The sequence below is a fragment of the Ascaphus truei genome, chromosome 11, assembly GCF_040206685.1.
Source record: "Ascaphus truei isolate aAscTru1 chromosome 11, aAscTru1.hap1, whole genome shotgun sequence".
Lineage (NCBI taxonomy): Eukaryota > Metazoa > Chordata > Amphibia > Anura > Ascaphidae > Ascaphus > Ascaphus truei.
Genome location: NC_134493.1, coordinates 7913650 through 7921995, shown reverse-complemented (window position 1 = coordinate 7921995; position 8346 = coordinate 7913650).

The window sequence follows — 8346 nt, the reverse complement described above, 5'->3', positions numbered from 1 at the left end:
CCCCAGTATACAATGCCCCCCCTCCTCCTCTTCCCCCAGGAATACAGTGCCCCCCTCCTCTTCCCCAGGCATACAATGCCCCCCTCCTCTTCCCCCAGGCATACAGTGCCCCCCTCCTCTACCCCCAGGCATACAGTGCCCCCAATCCTCTTCCCCAGGCATACAGTGCCCCCCATCCTCTTCCCCAGGCATAAAGTGCCCCCCTCCTCTTTCCCCAGGCATAAAATGACCCCCCCTCTTCCCCCAGTATACAATGCCCCCCTCCTCCCCCAGGCATACAGTGCCCCCCCTCCACCCCAGGCATACAATTACCCCCCTTCATCCCCCAGCATACAATGCCCCCCCCTCCTCCACCAGGCATACAATGATCCACCATCCTCCCCCAGGCATACAGTGCCCCCCTCCTCTTCCCCCAGGCATACAGTGCCCCCCCTCCTCTTCCCCAGGCATACAGTGCCCCCTCCTCTTCCCCCAGGCATACAATGCCCCCTCCTCCTCCCCCAGGCATACAGTGCCCCCCTCCTCTTCCCCAGGCATACAGTGCCCCCCTCCTCTTCCCCCAGGCATACAGTGCCCCCCTCCTCTTCCCCAGGCATACAGTGCCCCCCGTCCTCTTCCCCAGGCATACAATGCCCCCCTCCTCTTCCCCCAGGCATACAGTGCCCTCCTCCTCCATAGACATACAATGCCCCCTCCTCTTCCCCCAGGCATACAGTGCCCCCCCCTCCTCTTCCCCCAGGCATACAGTGCCCCCCCCCCTCCTCTTCCCCCAGGCATACAGTGCCCCCCCCTCCTCTTCCCCTAGGCATACAGTGCCCCCCTCCTCTTCCCCAGGCATACAGTGCCCCCCGTCCTCTTCCCCAGGCATACAATGCCCCCCTCCTCTTCCCCCAGGCATACAGTGCCCTCCTCCTCCATAGACATACAATGCCCCCTCCTCTTCCCCCAGGCATACAGTGCCCCCCCCTCCTCTTCCCCCAGGCATACAGTGCCCCCCCCTTCTCTTCCTCCAGGCATACAGTGCCCCCCTCCTCTTCCCCAGGCATACAGTGCCCCCCTCCTCTTCCCCCAGGCATACAGTGCCCCCCTCCTCTTCCCCAGGCATACAGTGCCCCCCTCCTCTTCCCCAGGCATACAGTGCCTCCCTCCTCTTCCCAGGCATACAGTGCCCCCCTCCTCTTCCCCAGGCATACAGTGCCCCCCTCCTCTTCCCCCAGGCATACAGTGCCCCCCTCCACTTCCCCCAGGCATACAGTGCCCCCCATCCTCTTCCCCAGGCATACAGTGCCCCCCATCCTCTTCCCCAGGCATACAGTGCCCCCCTCCCCTTCCCCCAGGCATAGTGCCCCCCTCCTCCCCAGACATACAATGCCCCCCTCCTCTTCCCCCAGGCATACAGTGCCCCCCCCTTCTCTTCCTCCAGGCATACAGTGCCCCCCTCCTCTTCCCCAGGCATACAGTGCCCCCCTCCTCTTCCCCCAGGCATACAGTGCCCCCCTCCTCTTCCCCAGGCATACAGTGCCCCCCTCCTCTTCCCCAGGCATACAGTGCCTCCCTCCTCTTCCCCAGGCATACAGTGCCCCCCTCCTCTTCCCCAGGCATACAGTGCCCCCCTCCTCTTCCCCCAGGCATACAGTGCCCCCCTCCACTTCCCCCAGGCATACAGTGCCCCCCATCCTCTTCCCCAGGCATACAGTGCCCCCCATCCTCTTCCCCAGGCATACAGTGCCCCCCTCCCCTTCCCCCAGGCATAGTGCCCCCCTCCTCCCCAGACATACAATGCCCCCCTCCTCTTCCCCCAGGCATACAGTGCCCCCCTCCTCTTCCCCCAGGCATACAGTGCCCCCCTCCTCTTCCCCAGGCATACAGTGCCTCCCTCCTCTTCCCCCAGACATACAATGCCCCTGATACCCCCCCTCCTCCCCCAGGCATACAATGATCTCCCCCTCTACCAGGCATAAAATGACCCCCTCCTCCCCCAGGCATACAATGACCCCCTCCCCTCCTCCCCAATGCATACAATGACCCCCCTCCTCCCCAGGCACGCAATGCCCCCCCTCCTCCCCCAGGCACACAATGCCCCCCTCCTCCCCCAGGCATAAAATGATACCCCCTCCTCCTCCCCCAGCACACAATGCACCCCCCTCCTCCCCAGGTATAAAATGCCCCCTCCAGGCATACAATGCCCCCCCCCCCCCGGCATACAATGTCCCCCTGCCGGTATACATTGCCCCCCTCCTCCCAAGGCATACATTGCCCCCCTCCTGCCCCAGGCATACAATGCCCCCCCTCCTCCCCAGGCATACAATGCCCCCTCTCCTCCCCAGGCATACAATGCCCCCCCCAGGCATACAATGCCCCCCCGGCATACAATGCCCCCCTCCTCCCCAGGCATACAATGATCCCCACTCCTCCCCCAGTATACAATGCCCCCCTCCTCCTCTTCCCCCAGTATACAATGCCCCCCTCCTCCTCTTCCCCCAGGCATACAGTGCTCCCCTCCTCTTCCCCAGGCATACAATGCCCCCCTCCTCTTCCCCAGGCATACAGTGCCCCCCTCCTCCTCTTCCCCCAGTATACAATGCCCCCTCCTCTTCCCCAGGCCTACAGTGCCACCCATCCTCTTCCCCAGGCATACAGTGCCCCCCTCCTCTTCCCCAGGCATACAGTGCCCCCCTCCTCTTCCCCCAGGCATACAGTGCCACCCATCCTCTTCCCCAGGCATACAATGCCCCCCGCCGGTATACATTGCCCCCCTCCTCCCAAGGCATACAATGCCCCCCTCCTCTTCCCCCGGGCATAAAATGACCCCCCCCCTCCTCCCCCAGTATACAATGCCCCCCCTCCTCCCCCAGGCATACAGTGCCCCCCTCCTCTTCCCCCGGGCATAAAATGACCCCCCCTCCTCCCCCAGTATACAATGCCCCCCCTCCTCCCCCAGGCATACAGTGCCCCCCCCCCTCCACCCCCAGGCATACAATTACCCCCCTTCATCCCCCAGCATACAATGCACCCCCCCCCTCCACCAGGCATACAATGACCACCCTCCTCCCCCAGGCATACAATGCCCCCCTCCTCCTCTTCCCCCAGGCATACAGTGCCCCCCTCCTCTTCCCCAGGCATACAGTGCCCCCCTCCTCTACCCCCAGGCATACAGTGCCCCCCTCCTCTTCCCCAGGCATACAGTGCCCCCCTCCTCTTCCCCAGGCATACAGTGCCCCCCTCCTCTTCCCCCAGGCATACAGTGCCCCTCTCCTCTTCCCCCAGGCATACAGTGCCCCCTCCTCTTCCCCCAGGCATACAGTGCCCCCCCTCCTCTTCCCCCAGGCATACAGTGCCTCCCTCCTCTTCCCCCAGGCATACAATGCCCCCCCTCCTCTTCCCCAGGCATACAATGCCTCCCTCCTCTTCCCCCAGGCATACAATGCCCCCCCTCCTCTTCCCCATTCATACAGTGCCCCCCTCCTCCCCAGACATACAATGCCCCCCTCCTCTTCCCCCAGGCATACAGTGCCCCCCTCCTCTTCCCCAGGCATACAGTGCCCCCCTCCTCCCCAGACATACAATGCCCCCTCCTCTTCCCCCAGGCATACAGTGCCCCCTCCTCTTCCCCCAGGCATACAGTGCCCCCCCCTCCTCTTCCCCAGGCATACAATGCCCCCTCCTCTTCCCCCAGGCATACAGTGCCTCCCTCCTCTTCCCCCAGGCATACAATGCCCCCCCTCCTCTTCCCCCAGGCATACAGTGCCCCCCCTCCTCTTCCCCAGGCATACAGTGCCCCCCTCCTCTTCCCCAGGCATACAGTGCCCCCCTCCTCCCCAGACATACAATGCCCCCTCCTCTTCCCCCAGGCATACAGTGCCCACTCCTCTTCCCCCAGGCATACAGTGCCCCCCCCTCCTCTTCCCCCAGGCATACAATGCCCCCTCCTCTTCCCCCAGACATACAGTGCCCCCCTCCTCTTCCCCCAGGCATACAATGCCCCCCCTCCTCTTCCCCCAGGCATACAGTGCCCCCCCTCCTCTTCCCCAGGCATACAGTGCCCCCCTCCCCTTCCCCCAGGCATACAGTGCCCCCCTCCTCCCCAGACATACAATGCCCCCTCCTCTTCCCCAGGCATACAATGCCCCCTCCTCTTCCCCCAGACATACAGTGCCCCCCTCCTCTTCCCCCAGGCATACAGTGCCTCCCTCCTCTTCCCCCAGGCATACATTGCCCCCTCCTCTTCCCCCAGGCATACAGTGCCCCCTCCTCCCCAGACATACAATGCCCCCCTCCTCTTCCCCCAGGCATACAGTGCCCCCCTCCTATTCCCCCAGACATACAATGCCCCTGATACCCCCCCATCTCCCCCAGGCATACAATGATCTCCCCCTCTCCCAGGTATAAAATGACCCCCTCCTAACCAGGCATAAAATGACCCCCTCCTCCCCCAGGCATACAATGACCCCCTCCCCTCCTACCCAATGCATACAATGACCCCCCTCTTCCCCCAGGCATACAATACCCCCCCCCCTCCTCCCCCAGGCATACAATGATCTCCCCCTCTCCCAGGTATAAAATGACCCCCTCCTAACCAGGCATAAAATGACCCTCTCCTCCCCCAGGCATACAATGACCCCCTCCCCTCCTCCCCAATGCATACAATGACCCCCCTCTTCCCCCAGGCATACAATGCCCCCCCCCCTCCTCCCCCAGGCACGCAATGCCCCCCCCCCCATCTCCCCCAGGCACACAATGCCCCCCCTCCTCCCCCAGGCATAAAATGATCCCCCCTCCTCCTCCCCCACCACACAATGCACCCTCCTCCTCCCCAGGTATACAATGCACCCTCCAGGCATACAATGCCCCCCCCCGGTATACATTGCCCCCCTCCTCCTAAGGCATACATTGCCCCCCTTCTGCCCCAGGCATACAATGCCCCCTCTCCTCCCCAGGCATACAATGCCCTCGCTCCTCCCCCAGGGCATACAATGCCCCCCCCCCCGGCATACAATGCCCCCCTCCTCCCAAGGCATACAGTGTCCCTCCTCCCCAAGGCATACAATCATAGTGTCACTCCTCCCCCAGGCACGCAATGCCCCCCCTCCTCCCCCAGGCACACAATGCCCCCCTCCTCCCCCAGGCATAAAATGATACCCCCTCCTCCTCCCCAGCACACAATGCACCCCCCTCCTCCCCAGTATAAAATGCCCCCTCCAGGCATACAATGCCCCCCCCCCCCGGCATACAATGTCCCCTGCCGGTATACATTGCCCCCCTCCTCCCAAGGCATACATTGCCCCCCTCCTGCCCCAGGCATACAATGCCCCCCCTCCTCCCCAGCATACAATGCCCCCTCTCCTCCCCAGGCATACAATGCCCCCCCCAGGCATACAATGCCCCCCCGGCATACAATGCCCCCCTCCTCCCCAGGCATACAATGATCCCCACTCCTCCCCCAGTATACAATGCCCCCCTCCTCCTCTTCCCCCAGTATACAATGCCCCCCTCCTCCTCTTCCCCAGGCATACAGTGCTCCCCTCCTCTTCCCAGGCATACAATGCCCCCCTCCTCTTCCCCAGGCATACAGTGCCCCCCTCCTCCTCTTCCCCCAGTATACAATGCCCCCTCCTCTTCCCCAGGCCTACAGTGCCACCCATCCTCTTCCCCAGGCATACAGTGCCCCCCTCCTCTTCCCCAGGCATACAGTGCCCCCCTCCTCTTCCCCCAGGCATACAGTGCCACCCATCCTCTTCCCCAGGCATACAATGCCCCCCGCCGGTATACATTGCCCCCCCTCCTCCCAAGGCATACAATGCCCCCCTCCTCTTCCCCCGGGCATAAAATGACCCCCCCCTCCTCCCCCAGTATACAATGCCCCCCCTCCTCCCCCAGGCATACAGTGCCCCCCTCCTCTTCCCCCGGGCATAAAATGACCCCCCCTCCTCCCCCAGTATACAATGCCCCCCCTCCTCCCCAGGCATACAGTGCCCCCCCCCCTCCACCCCCAGGCATACAATTACCCCCCTTCATCCCCCAGCATACAATGCACCCCCCCCCCTCCCACCAGGCATACAATGACCACCCTCCTCCCCCAGGCATACAATGCCCCCCTCCTCCTCTTCCCCCAGGCATACAGTGCCCCCCTCCTCTTCCCCAGGCATACAGTGCCCCCCTCCTCTACCCCCAGGCATACAGTGCCCCCCTCCTCTTCCCCAGGCATACAGTGCCCCCCTCCTCTTCCCCAGGCATACAGTGCCCCCTCCTCTTCCCCCAGGCATACAGTGCCCCCCTCTCTTCCCCCAGGCATACAGTGCCCCCTCCTCTTCCCCCAGGCATACAGTGCCCCCCCTCCTCTTCCCCGGCATACAGTGCCTCCCTCCTCTTCCCCCAGGCATACAATGCCCCCCCCTCCTCTTCCCAGGCATACAATGCCTCCCTCCTCTTCCCCCAGGCATACAATGCCCCCCCTCCTCTTCCCCATTCATACAGTGCCCCCCTCCTCCCCAGACATACAATGCCCCCCTCCTCTTCCCCCAGGCATACAGTGCCCCCCTCCTCTTCCCCAGGCATACAGTGCCCCCCTCCTCCCCAGACATACAATGCCCCCTCCTCTTCCCCCAGGCATACAGTGCCCCCTCCTCTTCCCCCAGGCATACAGTGCCCCCCCCTCCTCTTCCCCCAGGCATACAATGCCCCCTCCTCTTCCCCCAGGCATACAGTGCCTCCCTCTCTCTTCCCCCAGGCATACAATGCCCCCCTCCTCTTCCCCCAGGCATACAGTGCCCCCCCTCCTCTTCCCCAGGCATACAGTGCCCCCCTCCTCTTCCCCAGGCATACAGTGCCAACCTCCTCCCCAGACATACAATGCCCCCTCCTCTTCCCCAGGCATACAGTGCCCCCTCCTCTTCCCCCAGGCATACAGTGCCCCCCCCTCCTCTTCCCCCAGGCATACAATGCCCCCTCCTCTTCCCCAGACATACAGTGCCCCCCTCCTCTTCCCCCAGGCATACAATGCCCCCCCTCCTCTTCCCCCAGGCATACAGTGCCCCCCCTCCTCTTCCCCAGGCATACAGTGCCCCCCTCCCCTTCCCCAGGCATACAGTGCCCCCCTCCTCCCCAGACATACAATGCCCCCTCCTCTTCCCCCAGGCATACAATGCCCCCTCCTCTTCCCCCAGACATACAGTGCCCCTCCTCTTCCCCAGGCATACAGTGCCCCCCCCTCCTCTTCCCCAGGCATACAATGCCCCCTCCTCTTCCCCCAGACATACAGTGCCCCCCTCCTCTTCCCCAGGCATACAATGCCCCCCCTCCTCTTCCCCCAGGCATACAGTGCCCCCCCCTCCTCTTCCCCAGGCATACAGTGCCCCCCTCCCCTTCCCCCAGGCATACAGTGCCCCCCTCCTCCCAGACATACAATGCCCCTCCTCTTCCCCAGGCATACAATGCCCCCTCCTCTTCCCCCAGGCATACATTGCCCCCTCCTCTTCTCCCCAGGCATACAGTGCCCCCTCCCTCCCCAGACATACAATGCCCCCCTCCTCTTCCCCCAGGCATACAGTGCCCCCCTCTATTCCCCCAGACATACAATGCCCCTGATACCCCCCCATCTCCCCCAGGCATACAATGATCTCCCCCTCTCCCAGGTATAAAATGACCCCCTCCTAACCAGGCATAAAATGACCCCCTCCTCCCCAGGCATACAATGACCCCCTCCCCTCCTACCCAATGCATACAATGACCCCCCTCTTCCCCCAGGCATACAATACCCCCCCCCCCTCCTCCCCCAGGCATACAATGATCTCCCCCTCTCCCAGGTATAAAATGACCCCCTCCTAACCAGGCATAAAATGACCCCCTCCTCCCCAGGCATACAATGACCCCCTCCCCTCCTCCCCAATGCATACAATGACCCCCCTCTTCCCCCAGGCATACAATGCCCCCCCCCCTCCTCCCCCAGCACGCAATGCCCCCCCCCCATCTCCCCCAGGCACACAATGCCCCCCCTCCTCCCCCAGGCATAAAATGATCCCCCCTCCTCCTCCCCCACCACACAATGCACCCTCCTCCTCCCCAGGTATACAATGCACCCTCCAGGCATACAATGCCCCCCCCCGGTATACATTGCCCCCCTCCTCCTAAGGCATACATTGCCCCCCTTCTGCCCCAGGCATACAATGCCCCCTCTCCTCCCCAGGCATACAATGCCCTCGCTCCTCCCCCAGGGCATTACAATGCCCCCCCCCCCGGCATACAATGCCCCCCTCCTCCCAAGGCATACAGTGTCCCTCCTCCCCAAGGCATACAATGGCCCCCTTCCTCCCCCAGGCATAGTGTCACTCCTCCCCCAGGCATACAATG